This window comes from Bos grunniens, chromosome 25 (genome assembly GCF_055505025.1).
Source record: "Bos grunniens cultivar Pamir isolate PY7600 chromosome 25, Bosgru_T2T1.0, whole genome shotgun sequence".
NCBI classification, from domain to species: Eukaryota; Metazoa; Chordata; class Mammalia; order Artiodactyla; family Bovidae; genus Bos; species Bos grunniens.
Genome location: NC_141189.1, coordinates 9,426,459 through 9,442,723, shown reverse-complemented (window position 1 = coordinate 9,442,723; position 16,265 = coordinate 9,426,459). Strand labels below are relative to the sequence as shown.

Sequence of the window (16,265 nt, the reverse complement as noted above, 5' to 3'; positions counted from 1 at the left end):
TTTTTTGCAACAAATTTCTTTCTTTAAAAAATAAAGAAAAATAAAGGTATTTTCTGACAAACAAAAGGTGAGAAAATTCATTGCCAGCGCACCCTGCCCTACAAAAAAAATTTAAAGGAAGTTTTTCAGGCTGAAGGAAAAAGATGTGTAAATATGATTTACCTGACAATGAAGAATACCAGAAATGACAAATAGGCAAATATGTGGACTAAAATAAAACAGATTTTCTCTCATTTTTATTTCCTTGAAAGATAATTGACTTTTCTGTATACCTGAAGGAGAAGGCAATGGCATCCTACTCCAGTACTCTTGCCTGGAAAATCCCATGGATGGAGGAGCCTGGTGGGCTGCAGTCCATGGGGTCGCTAGGAGTCGGACGACTGAGCGACTTCACTTTCACTTTTCACTTTCATGCATTGGAGAAGGAAATGGCAACCCACTCCAGTGTTCTTGCCTGGAGAATCCCAGGGATCGGGGAGCCTGGTGGGCTGCCATCTATGGGGTCGCACAGAGTCGGACACGACTGAAGCGACAGCAGCAGCAGCAGCAGCAGCATACCTGAAACTAACAGAACATTGTAAATCAACTCGGTTTCAGTGAAAAGTTGTTTGTTTTGAAAAGAAATTTAAAACATTTTTTAAGGGTAACTGACTTTTAAAGAAAAAAAAAAATAACACTGTATTGTGGAGTCTAGAACCTTCACAGAAGTGAAATGAAGGACTGCCACAGCACGAAGGATGGAAGTGGAAGTATACTGTTGTAAGGGTCTTATATTATTCACAAAGTATTAGTTAATAGTTTAAAGATAGACTGGATCTTTAACTTGGATAAGTTACAAATCCAAAGTACAAACTCGAGAGCAATTACACACACACACACACATCATACACATAGAGAGAGAAGTAGCTAATGGGCCAAAAGTGATCAAAATGGAAGGCTAAAACCAAAAGACAAATCCTCAGTCCACAGGAAGGGAGGGGGACTTCCCTGGTGGTCCAGCGGCTAGTTGCCACGCTCCCAGTGTGGGGGCCCAGGCTTGATCCCTGGTCAGGGGACTGGATGCAGCACGCTGCAACTGAGTTCACAGGCCACAGCTAAAGATCCCACGTGCCGCAGCTAAGACCTGGCACGGCCAAATAAATGTAAACCAACAACCAACAAAGGAAGGGAAAGAGGCAAAGGTGAACAGAGCTGAAGGAGCAAACAGAAAACAAACAGCAAGGCAGGAGCGTTAAACCCAAACGTATCGCTCGGAGCCTAGTCACTTGGAGTAACGGACTGCATCTGCCCTCCCGCCTTAACAAGGAGAAAACCAAATAAAACATACGACACAGCGGTTCTTCAACACGGACGAGAAGCAGTACAGAAATGTGATCCCTAAGAGAAGAGGAAATAAGGCGAATTCTAAAACCTGGAAATTTTCTTAGATCTTAGGAAATTAAGGTACTTCTAAATAACCCATCAGATCAGATCAGATCAGATCAGTCGCTCAGTCGTGTCCGACTCTTTGCAACCCCATGAATCGCAGCACGCCAGGCCTCCCTGTCCATCACCAACTCCCGGAGTTCACTCAGACTCACGTCCATCGAGTCCGTGATGCCATCCAGCCATCTCATCCTCTGTCGTCCCCTTCTCCTCCTGGCCCCAATCCCTCCCAGCATCAGAGTCTTTTCACATGAGAGATTAGAAAGTATTTTGTACCAAATGGAAATGAAAACACAATACACCAACGTTTGTGGAGTGCAGCTCTAAAAGCAATGACTTAGAGGGAAATTATAGCTTTAACTGCTGTACAAAAGATAAAAAGTTGATAATCGATGAGTAAAGGGTCTGTCTTAAAAACCTAAGAAATGAAAGAGCAAATTCAACCTGAGATAGAAAAATGTGAATAATAAAGATAAGAACATAAGTCAATGAAATAGGAAGTGGACAAACAATACAGAAAATGCTGATACCAAAAGCAGTTGATTTGAAAGGTCCAAATCACTAACATATTTATCTATTGTTATATAACAGTAGTGCCAGAAACATAGTAGCTTTAAACAGCATACGTTAATTTTCTCCTAGTTTTGTGGGTCAGAGGCACAGATCAACTGGGTCCTCTGCTTTAGGACGCGACGAAACTACACTTAAGGTGTCTTGTCTATGGCTCAGCTCGGGAGGAGACCACTTCCAACTTACATAGTTATCGACAGAATCCAGTTCCTTATGGGATGCTGGGCTTGGAGCCTCACTTTCTAGTTTGTCGTCAGCTGGAGGCCACCTGCAGCTCCTGGCAACGTGGCCCTTTCCAAATGGCAGCTTGCAACATAGCAGTTTAATTCCTCAAAGCCATGGTGGAGGGGGGCCATCTCCTAGTAATGTGAATTATTAACTCATACAAAATAATCACATATACATAATCATGTACACTCCTTTACCGTTGCTATATTCTACTGATTAGAATACTTTGGCTACCTGATTCGAAGAGCCAACTCATTGGAAAAGACCCTGATGCTGGGAAAGATTTAAGGCAGGAGGAGAAGGGGGTGACAGAGGATGAGATGACTAGATGGCATCCCCTATTCAATGGACATGAGTTTGAACAAACTCCAGGAGACAGGGAAGGACAGGGAAGCCTGGCGTGCTTCAGTCCATGCGGTCACAGAGAGTCGGACATGACTGAGCGACTGAACAATGACAACTGATTAGAAGCAAGTCGCAGGTCACATGTGCACTTGAGGGGAGCAGCTCACCCAAGTAAGTGAACACCAGAAGGTGGGGACCGTAGGGCTGCTGTACAGCTTTTGTCACAATTGGTAAAACCCAGACTGGATTCTTCAACCAAAAAATAGAGACCATTACGTGACCAATATTATTAGAGAGAGAAGGAGGATCGCTAGAGACTATACACACACTAACTAGATAACATGGGATGATTATGAACAATATCAAGTCAATATATTCAATAACAAATGGAAATGGACATATTCCTTACACAAACTATCAAAACCAGCATACGAAGACACAGAAGGTAAAAGGGCAAATTATAGCTGAGTGAAAAAGAAAAGATAAAAGGGAAGTAAATGAAATAGAAAAATGATAGAGAAAATGGAAGAAACCAAAATCTGGTTCTTCGAAATGGTAACAAAATTCGCAAATCTTTAGCAAGCCTGAATGAGAAAAAGAGCTGTCTCAAATTATTAAAATTGAGAATGAAAGAATAGACATTACTACTAACTATACAGAAGTAAGAAGAGCTATAGGGCAATACCATGAACAGCTGTATACCAACAAAGTAGATAACCTAGATTAAATGGACATAGTTAGAAATATTCAAACTACTAAAATGGACTCAAAAGAGACCAAAAAGCTCTCTAACATGTAAAGAGATTGAATTAATAATAATAACTGTCCTCTGTCCTAAGTTTTCAGTCATGTCCAACTCTTGTGATCCCACTGGCTGTAGCCCTCCAGGCTCCTCTGTCCACGGGATTCTCCAGGCAAGAATACTGGAGTGGGTTGCCATGCCCTCCTCCAGGGGATCTTCCCAACCCAGGGATTGAACCCACGTCTCATGTCTCCTGCATTGGCAGGTGGGTTCTAACTTCTCACAAAGAAAAGCCCAAGACGCGATGGCTTTACGGGTGAATTTTGCCAAATGTTTAAAGAAGAACTGATGCTAGAGGACACCAGCAAGATGGCAGAATAAGAGTTTCCTGTCTTCATCCCCGCCCGCAGGACGTCAGTTCTGGCTACCACTGGTGACGACAGTACCTTTGTGGGAGTCCAGGAATCCAGCAGAGAGGTTCCTTCACTGTCGGAGAAAAGAAAATCTGAGAACACACACATTGGAGACAGTCGATGAATACTTGCCCTATGCCTACGTCACCCCCTCTCAAGGTGGCATAGTTCAATGCCAAGAGAGACCCTCTGGGCCTGTCCTTTCTCCCAGGGAAAAATGAGAGAGCAGTAAGTCAACACTGGGCTTCCCAGTCAAGGTGGATGGCACCCAAGAGGCCCGCTTATTCTAACCCACCCAGAACCCAGAACACGGTCAGCACAGCTGAGGGGTTGAGAGAGGCTGGGAGCACAAGAACTAGGGCTCAGAACTTATCTGAGGGAATTCCCTGGTGGTCCAGTAGTTAAGACTGTGCTCCGACTGCAGGGGGCATGGGTTCAATCCCTGGTCCAGGAACTAAGATCCCACATGCCAATTTAAAAGACAAAACAAAAGCTCATCAAGAGGCTGCAGATCCTACAAACCACTTTGTAGACTCCACCAGGAAGTCCACCCGGGAATCCCTTAGCAAGCCTCACCTGCAGATCCCTCAACTGGCCCAAGTGTATCTCCAATGCTCTGCACACGTCACTGACCTCCTCTGGTCAGCTCCCTGCACACACCGTCATGGACAGGGAGTATGAATCTTGGCAGACAACTTACAAGCACAAGCAGAAAGCTGCCGTGATTCTGGGACTGACAGAAGGCACCAAGCTTGAGCATTCTCAGGGCACAAGCCTAGGGAAATAAAACAGTAGCCTCTCAGCTTCTAGCCTGGCTTCATAGAATCAATAGAAGGCATACAATCTTAAGAATTTCCCTCCAAGGAACGTCCCTCGTGGTCCAGTGGCTAAGACTCTGAGCTCCCAAGGCACGGTGCCCAGGTTCGATCATATGCCGCAACTGAGAGTTCGCAGGCTACAACTAAAGATTCCACGCGCTATAACAAAGGTCCCGCATGCCAGAATGAAAACTGAAGGTCCCATGTGCCATAACTAAGACCAGGTGCAGCCAAATAAATAAATATATAAATAAATATATATTTTTAAAATTTCCCTCCAAGAGGGCACATGAGGTGTGGAGTGGCCACAACCATAGGAAAGGTCTGAACCTCAGAATTCCTAGCTGGGCTGACTGGTGACAGTATTTCTCTCCCAAAGTTAGTCAGTAAAGACTGGAGAAGGTGACTACTTTTTCAAATGTGAAGACAATAATGCAAGACTTTGAGGAACACAAAAAAATTAAGGAAACATGATACCACCACAAGAACACAGTAATTTTTCAGCAGCTGAACCCCTCACATATGAAGGTTTATGAATTGCCTGACAAATAATTCAAAATCATCATTTTAAGGAAGCTCAGGGATCTACAAGAGAACCACAGCTTTCTTAACACGATAAAAGGCATTTATGAAAAATCCACTGCTAACGTCATACATAATGGTGAGAACTGAAAGCTTTCCTGCTAAGACCAAGAATAAGACAAAGATATCAGGGTATTTAGGCAAGAAAGAGAAGCAAAACCACTCAGGTTGAAAAAGATGAACTATTAACTATGTGTAGATGTGTAGATGACAGGGTGTTATTCACAGAAAACCATAAGAAATACAAACACATGTGCATGCACACACACACACACACACCTGTTAGAACTAATAAACAAACTCAGCAAGCTTTTAGAATATGAGAAATATTCAAAAATCAATTGAGTTTATTACATAAACTAGAAATGAATCATTCTAAAGGAAAAGTAATAAAACTATTCCTCTCACCATATACAAAAATTAACTCAGAAGATCAAAGACCTAAATCAAAGAACTAAAGCTCTAAAACTCTTAGAAGAAGATATAGTAAATTTTTGTGATCTTGGACTAAGCAGTGGTTTCTCAGATAAGACATGAAAAGCACAAGCAAGAAGAGAAAAAATTAAGTAAATTGGATTTGATCAAAATTTTAAGCATTCACGCTTCAAAGCACCGTCCAGAAAGTGAAAAAACAACCCACTGAATGGAGGAAAATATTTGCAAATCGTTTTTCTGATAAGGGACTAGTTTCCAGAATATATAAAGAACTCTTACAACAGCAATAAAAAGGTACATAAGTCATCCTTTAAATGTGAAAAGGATTTTAATAGACATTTCCCACGAGAAGATATACATGCAAATGGCCAATAAGCACATGAAAAAAAGTTCAACATCATTAGTCACTAAGAAAATGAAAATCAAAACCACACCATGATGTATCAAAACCACTATAATGGATGTAATAAAAAGAAAGACAATAAAAAGTGTTGACAAGAATGTGGAGAAATTGGAACCTTCGTACGTTGCTGGCAGAAATATAAAACGGTGCAGTCACTTTGGAAAAGCATTTGGCAGTATCTCAAAAAGTTAAAATAGAGTTGCCAAAGGAGGCATTCTACTCTCATGTATATACCACAGGAGAACTGCCAGGACAGGGGAGCCTGGTGGGCTACAGTCCATACCGTCAGAAAGAATCGGACATACCTGAGGCGCTTGAGCATGCACACATGCGAGAACTGAAAATGTATGTCCACGTGAAAACATGTATGTAAATGCTCACTGCAACGTTATCCATAGTGGCCCAAAGTGGAATCAGTTCCCATATCCATCACTGATGAATGGATAAGCATAATGTGGTATACCCATACGATGGAATAATCTTCGACCACAAAAAGATGAATGAAGTCCTTACAAATACTACAACATGGATGAATTTTGAAAACATTGTGCTAAGTGAAAGAAGTCAGCCACAAAAGGTCATGTGTCATATGATTTCATTTATATGAAATGTCCAGAATAAGCAAATCCATAGAGACAGAAAGTGTTTGCCAGGGGCTGGGAGGAAGCGAGAATGAGTGTAAACTAATGGGAATGGAGTTTTTCAGGGGGAGATGAAAATGTTTATGAAATGAGAAGATGGTTGCACAACTTTGTGAATATACTTAAAACAAGTGAATTGTTCCCTTTTTTAAAAAAGTGAATTTTATGGTATGTGATTTATACCTCTGTAAAAAAGAAAAAATAGAAAAATCTGAATGAGTCTATATCTACTAAAATTTATGTTTTATGGTTCAAAACTTTCCAACAAGGAAAAAAATTCCAGGCCCAGATGGCTTCACGGGTAAATTCTAGCAAGCAATTAAGAATGAGGTAATTCCAATCTCACAAAAACTTCTAGAGAACATAGACAGAATATTTCCCAACTAATTTTATGAGGCCAGTGTTACTCTGATACCAAAACCAGACGAAAACATTACAAGGGGGGAAAAAACCTAACAAACCTAGACAAGGGATTGTCAAACCATGGCCTACGGGCCCAAATCAGCCTGCAGTCTGTTTATGTAAATAATGTTTTAAGAAAACACACATTATTTACATACATTATTTCCTAACAATAGTCCTGGAGTGGATTGCCATTTCCTTCTCCAGGGGATCTTCCCAACCCAGGGATCGAACCCGGGTCTCCCACATTGTAGACAGACACTTTACCGTCTGAGCCACCAGGGAAGTCTTAAGAAAACACAGCCACACCCATTCATGTGTGTATTCTCCATTGCTGCCTTCATGTTACAGTGGCAGAGTTGAGTAGTTGTGACACAGATTACACGGTCTCCAGAGCCTCAGATATTTACTACCTGACTCTTCACAGAAAAAATTTGCTGATTCCTTGCTATGGACAAAGAGCTGTCCTGAACAAAGATGCAAAAATCCATTAGGAGGATCAGCAAATCAACCAAGAAACACATAAAAAAGGTAAAAGTCAAGTCAACTGGAAATTTATCCCAGAAATGCAATGTTAGTTTACAAAAAAAAAAAATCAGTCAATGTAATAAAATATATCAATGAATAAAGGTTAAAAATAACATAGTCTTCTTAATAATGGCAGAAAGAAAGCATTTGACAAAATTCAACATACAGTCATGATAAAAACACTTTTCAGCAAGCTAAAAATGGAAACATTTCCCATCCAACATGGAAGAAGTTTGGAAGTCATCACTCTGTCCTAACAATAAGTAAAAGGCTGAATGAACTGAAGTATGAATAACTTCAGATCCATCAGAGAAGCACAGTCATGGGGAAAATCACTGCCCCCTCCCCACCCAAACTGTAGAGACAGGCAGGTGGACGCAGAGAACTACAGCTTATCCGTGCAGAAAGCAGTACTGGGGTGGGGAAACCTCAATTACAATCAACAAACTGCTGGAGGCTGAGTGTGGACAAGTCTCATTGACAAAAACTCCAAGGGGATGCAGTCAGAGGGTGGCCTGCCCGCCCCCCCCCCCCCCCACACACACACAGACACACTTGTGTGAGTTTTACCTCCTGAAGACTTATCAGGTTCTCATAATGAATATCAGAGAAAAACCCCCAGTGCTTCTGGCAGGTGCAGAAGAAAACAAACCATTATGAAACATGCCAGAGTATTCTGTTCTTAACAAAGCCTGCATTCAGGAGAAATGACCTAACCAGAGACTTACTTGCAGAGGGGTTTAACGGAGCCTAACTGTCTTGGGGGAAGGGAAATACCTAGCTCCATCCCATTCTAGCCATCCTGTTCCACCTAAGGCCAGAAAAACAAACAATAAGCACTTGTGAAGCTCACAGTCCAGGAGCATCTGTTCACGAAGACTAAGATCTAATCCTAGGACTATGGACTGCTCCCCTACACCCCCTTTATCACAACATGCCTAAAGGGTAATTTATAGTCATTCCTATCGCCCCGTACATCATGTCCAACTATCAAGGGAAAAAAAAAAACTACAAGGCATACTAAAAGGCAAAAAAACATAGTCTGAAGAGGCAGAGCAAGGAACAGAACCAGACTCAGATAAGACAGGGATGTTGGAATTATTAATATAAAAGCAAGGAATTTAAAGCGACTATAATCACTATGCTAAGGGTGCTCATGGATAAGATAGACAGCATGCAAGAACAGACGGGCAATGTAAGCAGAGATGGAAATTCTAAGAACCAAACAGAAATGCTGGAGATCAAAAGCACTGCAGCATAAATGAAGAATGCCTTTGATGGGCTTATTAGCAGACTGGACACAGCTGAGGAAAGGATCTTTGAGCTTGAGGATGTCTCAACAGAAATCTCCAAAATGGAAAAACAAAGAGAAAAAAAGGCTTGGAGAAAAAATACCAGAGCAGAACAGAACTGGGAGACAGCTACAAAAGGTGTAACATATGCTTAATGCGAATACCAGAAGGAGAAGAAAGAGAGAGACAGGAAGAGAGGAAATTTTTGAAACAATAATTTGTTTGACTGAGAATTTCCCCCAAATTAACGTCAGACACCAGACCACAGATCCAGGAAGCTTAGAGAACATCAATCAGGATGAATGCCGAAAACTACACCCAGGCATATTATATCCAAACTACCAAAAATCAAAGATAAAGAAAAATTCCTGAAAGAAGCCAGGGAAAAATGAAGAGAAAAGATGAGAATTACGTCCAATTTCTCAGAAACTATGCAAACAAGGAGAGAGTGCAGTGAAATACTTAAAAAGTATTAAGAGGGTAAAAAAAATATCCCACCATTTTAGAATTCTAGGAGGAAAATATCCTTCAAAAGTGAATGAGAAATGCTTTCTCGAGCAAAAATTGAGAGCATTTGTTGCCTTGCAAAAAAAAAAAAAATGGTTTCTTTAAAAAATATTTATTTATCTGGCTGTGTCAGGAGGGTCTTAGTTACAGCACACAAGATCTTTGCTGTGTCACGCGAGATCTTTCGTTGTGGCTGGAACGCTTGGCTTGGTTGCCTTGCTGCGCGTGGGATCCCAGTTTCCTGACCAGGGATCGACCCTGCATCCCTCACACTGCAAGGTGGATTCCTAACCACAGGGAAATCCCACAAACAATGCTTTTCAAAAATTCCTTAAGAGAAGGAAAATAATAAAGTTCAGAAACCCACTTTTACATAAAGAAAGAGCGTACACGGGAGAAAGAATAAATGAAGGCTATTTAAAAACGTATTTTTCTTATCCTCAATTGATCTAAGATAATAGCTTGTTCAACCTAATAATACCAACAAAGTACCATGTATACTTATTTGTGTGTGTGTACTTATGTGTAAGTGAAATGAATGATGACAACAGGGACAGGAGGCAGGAATCAGAGTCAGTTTGCTGAAGTGCCTGCACTACTTGTGAAGCAGTAAAGTATTATTTGAAAGTGAACTTGGCCTGGTTGTAAATATATACTGCAAATTCTAGGGCAATCACTAAAAAAAGTAGTAACTGATATGCTAAGAAAGGGGATAATATAGAATAAAAATGCTCAATTAAAACCACAAAAGGCGGAAATGACAAAAGAGCCATTTCTCCAAGAAGATATAACAATCCTTTATGCATACATGCCTAATAACAGAACATTGAAATATGTGAGGCAAAAACTGATGGACCTGCAAGGAGAAATAGATGACCACGACCATATTTGGAGATTTCAATACCCCTCTATCAGAAGTGCATGAATCCAGCAGGCAGAAGAATCAGCAAGGCCACAGTTGAACCCAACAACATCAAACAACTGGATATAAGCAGCATCTAGTGAGTGCTTCATCCAATAATGTCAGAATACAGATTCTCGAGTTCACATGGGACATTGGCTAAGATAGCCTGTAACACATTTGGGGTCATAAAACACATCTTAATGAATTTAAAAGAATGAAAAGCACACAATGTCTGTATCAGACCACCATGGAATTAAACTGGAAATCAACAACAGAAAGATAGCTGGAAAATCCCAAAATCCTTGGAGACTAAATAATACACTTCTAAATAGCACTCAGATGAAGGAAGAAATACCAAGAAAATTTTTTAAATATTCTGAATGAAATGAAAATTAAAACACAACTTATCGAAATGTGTGGGATGCAGTAAAAGCAGATCTTAGAGGCAAATTTATAGCTTTCAGTATATTAAAAAAGAAGAAAGATCTAAAATCAATCAACTAAGCTTCCACCTTAGGTAGCTAGAAAAAGAAGAGCAATTTAAACCCAGTAAGCAGAAGAAGGGGCTCCCAGAAGGCACTAGTGCAAAAGAATCTGCCTGCCAATGCAGGAGACTCAAGAGACGCAGGTTCAATCCCTGGGTTGGGAAGATGCCCTGGAGAAGGAAATGGCAACCAGCTCCAATATTCTTGCCTAGGAAATCTCATGGTCAGAGGAGCCTGGTGGGCTAGAGTCCATGGGTCACAAAGAGTCAGATACTACTGATCACATACACACACACACAGAAGAAAAGATACAATACAAATGAATGGAAATCAATGGACTTGAAAACAGAAAATCAATAGAGAAAATCAATGAAACCAAAATCCAGTTCTTTGACAAGATCAGTAAAATTCATAAGCTTCTTACCAGTCTAAGAAGAGAGGACTCAAGATTACTATTACCAGAAATTAAACAGGAGGCAGCCTTAAAGATCCCAGGGACATTAAAAGGATAATAAATATTATGAACAACTCTGCCTACAAATTTGATAACCTAAATGAAACAGATCCATTCCTTGAAAGACACAATCTGCAAAACTCACATAAGAAGGAAGAGAAAGTTCGAATAGGCCTTTATCTATTAAAGAAATTGAGTCAATAATTATTAACTCCAAATAATTATCAACCTTTCAAAATAGACAGCAGCAGACCCAGATGGGTTCACTGGTCGATTCTAGCTATAAATTCAATTTCTTCAGTAACTATGGAGCTATTCAGGTTAACTCTTAACTCACTTCACAAGGTTGTTGTTACTGAGGAATGGATCCTGTGGGCTCCACTGGGAGGTCTCACGTCATTACCAGGAAGTTGCTGAGGGCAGTGACATGAGAGACGGGAGGAGAAAAAGAAGTCTCTCCTCTCTCTAGGCTTTAGGAGGTCCCTTTCCTGCTCCTCCAGCGGGAACCATAAGGTTCCTCCTGGGCTTCTCACTGTTCCTGCCAACACCAGTTCTTGGTTTCAGGCTGACTTGTGCTCAGACTGGAGGACACTGTAGGAAAAAAATAACGGGTAGACTCACCACTGGTTCGGTGGTGCTCCAACTTCTTGTCTTTTTTTTTTCCAATGTTCCTACTAATATTGACTTTTCAGAGTCCTCAGATCGCTGTTCCATGTATTCCATCCAGGTTTTGCAGCTGTATTCAGTAGGAGAGACAGGGTGGAGTGCGCTTACTACATTTTACCCAGAACCAGAGCCTACAGATTTCTTTAGACATATGAAATTGTAAGAATTAATCACCAGCAGATCTTCACTTCAAAAAAAAATGTTAAAGGAAGTCTTTCAGACAGGAGGAAAATGATACCAGATGGAAATATGGATGGACATAAAGAAAAGGAGAGCATCAGAAATGGTAAGTGTGTGGATAAACTTGAAAAAGTCTTTTTCTTCCTTTTCAAATCTTTTCAAAAGGGAATTGACTACTCAAAGCAGAAATAGTAACAATGTATTGTGGCAGTCATAACAGGTAGAAGCAAAATATCTGACAACAGAAGCACAAAGGTGAAGGAGAAAATAGAAGCACAATCTTGTAAGGATCTTAGACTATATATTTTTAAGTGTATAATGTTACTTGAGGGTAGATTAATAAGTTAAAGATGTACACACTGTCATAAACCATCACTAAATAATAAAAAACTAAGAGTTATACCTAATAAACTAATAAGTGAGATCAAATAAAATCATAAAAAATGTTCAATTAATTCAAAAGAAGGCTGAAAAAGAGGGAACAGGGAACAAAGAGCAGATGGGTCAAATACAAAACAAATATCAGGATAGCAGATTTGAGTCCCACCGTATCAATGATTATATAAAATGTAAATGGTTTGTAGGACGAGTGGTAAACTATGGCCTGCAGCGTGTTCTTACATGGCCCTCAAGCTAAAAATGGTCTGTCCATTCACAAAGCATTGTGGAAAAGAAAGCAAAGGAGGAAAAAAAAAAAGGAAGCGAAGGAGTATGTAGCAAAGACCATATGCAGCCCACAAAGCCTAATTTATTTATTGCCAGTCCTTTACAGAAAATGTTCTTCAATGTTCTTTTCAACCCCAGTTAAAAGTTAAAAGGCAGAGGCAGACTTAAAAGGCATCTTCTCCACGGCAAGAGGCAGTGTGGTCCCGAGAGGACCGGGGGCGCCCTTGTTGCCTTCTCTCTATCTCCTTGCCATTTGATCCTAAAGGAAGAAGTCATCATGAATAGGGTGTTGCAGAGCAGAGAAACTAAAGCCTGGCTTTCTAATTAGGGACAAGGAAGAGGAGTAGTCACAAGCTGGAAAGTGTGAGATCGCTGAGAAAAAGGAACTCAAGAAAACAATTTGGGGGAATTCCCGGGCAGTCCAGTGGTTAGGCTCCGAGCTTCCACTGATGAGGACCCAGGGTTCAATTCCTGGTCAGGGAACTAAGACCCCACTAAGGGTGTGGTGCAGCCAAAAAGAAGAAGAAAACAACTTGGTAAAGTTGTATGTATGAACCCGTGTGCTCACGGCTGAGCTTTGTGTGTGGATCTGGCCCTAGATAGCATAGACTTTGAGGAATAAATTACGGGGCACAGACCACTGCCACTCACAGCAACCAACTGAGTATTATCCCAGCAACACAGGACTGTTTTACTATTTGAGTGTTAATTAATGCAGTCTAAAAAAGAAAGCACAGAAGATCATATCAATGTATGTATTTGACAAGATTCAACATCCATTCTGGATAAAGTGAAAGTGAAGTCGCTCAGTCGTGTCCGACTCTTTGCAACCCCATGGACTGTAGCCCACCAGACTCCTCCATCCATGGAATTTTCTAGGTAAGAGTACTGGAGTGGGTTGCCATTTCCTTCTCCAGGGGATCTTCCCAACCTGGATATCGACCCGGGTCTCCTGCATTGCGGGCAGACACTTTACCGTCTGAGCCACCAGGGAATCCCTATCCATTCCGGATAAATTCTCATCAAAGTAGGAATAGAGGACTTGCCTGTGGTCCAGTGTTTAAAACTCCACACTTCCAAAGCTGGGGAATCGAGTCTGATTCCTCATTGGGGAACTAAGATTTTCACATACTGCAATGTGTGGCATGGCCAAAAAATTAAATTAAAAAAATTTTTAAATATGTTTTTAAGTCTTAAAAAAAAAGGTAGGAATAGAAAGGAACTTCCTCAACCTGATAAAGGGCATCTATAAATTACTCCGAACTAAAATCATACTTGGAGCTTCCCTGGTGGCTCAGACAATAAAGAATCCGCCTGCAAAGCAGGAGACCTGGGTTTGATCCCTGGGTTGGGAAGATCCCCTGGAGAAGGGAATGGCAAGACCCACTCCAGTATTCTTGCCTGGAGAACTCCATGGACAGAGAAGCCTGGTGTGCTATAGTCCACAGGGTTGCAAAGGGTCGGACATGACCTAGTGACTAACACTTTTACTTATCAAAATTATAGGGGCTTCCCAGGTGACACAGTGGGAAAGAATCTGCCTGCCAATGCAGGAGACGTGAGTTCCATCTCTGGATTAGGAAGATCCCCTGGAGAAAGAAATATCAACCCACTCCAGTATTCTTGCCTGGGAAATTCCACGGACAAAACAGCCTGGCAAGCTACAGTCCGTGCGGTCACAAAGAGTCGGACACGACTGAGCGACTGATCAAAATTATACTTACTGGTAAAGGATTGAATACTTTCCCTAAATTCAAGAACAAGATAAGAATGTTTACTCTTACCCCTTCTATTCAACATTGTATCGGAAGACCAAGGCAAGATAATAAAAAAAGAAAAAAAAGAAAGGGCACTTTGGGAAGGAAGAATTTAAACTGTCCCTATTTATGGAACACATGATTGTCTCCAAAGAAAATTCCAAGAAATCCACCCCTCAAAAGCTCCTAAAACTATAAATAAATTTATAAAGATGGAAACATACAATTTAAAGTCTATGCACCAGCAGCAAACCATTGGAAACTGAAATCTCAAAAACAGTACCAATTATAATGGTACCCAAACAAGAAACTCTATCTCTAATAAAGCTACAGTTTAAAAAAGACATTGTTTGGAAAAGGAAAAGGTAAACCACAGAATGGAAGAAAATCTTCACAGTATCTATAGATGACAGTGGACTTTTATGCAGCTCAGTAAAAGAGAGAGAAATGGTCTTTTAAAAACTGGGCAAAATGCGTGGATGCCTCTCAAAAGAAGATGTATAAAGGGCAAATAAGCATATGAAACATGCTCAACCTCATTAGTCATTCAGTTCAGTTCAGTCGCTCAGTCGTGTCTGACTCCTTGAGACCCCATGAATCGCAGCACGCCAGGCCTCCCTGTCCATCACCAACTCCCGGAGTTCACCCAGACTCATGTCCATCGAGTCAGTGATGCCATCCAGCCATCTCATCCTCTGTCGTCCCCTTCTCCTCCTGCCCCCAATCCCTCCCAGCATCAGAGTCTTTTCCAATGAGTCAACTCTTCACATGAGGTGGCCAAAGGACTGGAGTTTCAGCTTCAGCATCAGTCCTTCCAAAGAACACCCAGGCCTGATCTTTAGAATGGACTGGTTGGATCTCCTTGCAGTCCGAGGGACTCTCAAGAGTCTTCTCCAACACCACAGTTCAGAAGCATCAATTCTTCGGTGCTCAGCTTTCTTCACAGTCCAACTCTCACATCCATACATGACCACTGGAAAAGCCATAGCCTGACTAGACGGACCTTTGTTGGCAAAGTAATGTCTCTGCTTTTGAATATGCTATCTAGGTTGGTCATAACTTTCCTTCCAAGGAGGAAGCGTCTTTTAATTTCATGGCTGCAGTCACCATTTGCAGTGATTTTGGAACCCCCCAAAAATATAAGTCTGATACTGTTTCCACTGTTTCCCCATCTATTTCCCATGAAGTGATGGGGCCAGATGCCATGATCTTAGTTTTCTGAATGTTGAGCTTTAAGCCAACTTTGTCACTCTCCTCTTTCACCTTCATCAAGAGGCTTTTTAGTTCCTCTTCACTTTCTGCCATAAGGGTGGTGTCATCTGCATATCTGAGGTTATTGATATTTCTCCCAGCAATCTTGATTCCAGCTTGTGTTTCCTCCAGCCCAGCGTTTCTCATGATGTACTCTGCATAGAAGTTAAATAAGCAGGGTGACAATATATAGCCTTGACGTACTCCTTTTCCTATTTGGAACCAGTCTGTTGTTCCATGTCCAGTTCTAACTGTTGCTTCCTGACCTGCATATAGGTTTCTCAAGAGGCAGGTCAGGTGGTCTGGTATTCCCATTTCTTTCAGAATTTTCCACAGTTTATTGTGATCCACACAGCCAAAGGCTTTGGCATAGTCAATAAAGCAGAAATAGATGTTTTTCTGGAACTCTCTTGCTTTTTCCATGATCCAGTGGATGTTGGCAATTTGATCTCTGGTAAGTCCATATTAAGACACAAATGCATTAACCATTAAAACTGTTAATCTTTTGTAAACTGACCACACCTACTATTAACAGCATATGGAGCAACTGGAACCATCACACCGGCGGGAA

General features: G+C 41.1%; 1 long non-coding RNA gene across 2 annotated transcripts in view; it reads right to left on the bottom strand.

The window, feature by feature from the left end:
- Positions 1-202: 202 nt before the first annotated feature.
- The window catches only part of LOC147344995 (uncharacterized), a 49,942-nt gene continuing 33,879 nt past the window's right edge, over positions 203-16,265 (bottom strand). Inside the window, exons 2-4 of one of the 2 annotated variants that reach the window (XR_015154443.1) lie at positions 11,796-11,910; positions 3,757-3,796; positions 203-564 (exon numbers count right to left, since the gene is read on the bottom strand). This is a non-coding gene — a long non-coding RNA (uncharacterized LOC147344995). The remainder of the gene's footprint in view (positions 565-3,756; positions 3,797-11,795; positions 11,911-16,265) is intronic. The other variant, XR_015154442.1, reaches the window with a different exon arrangement.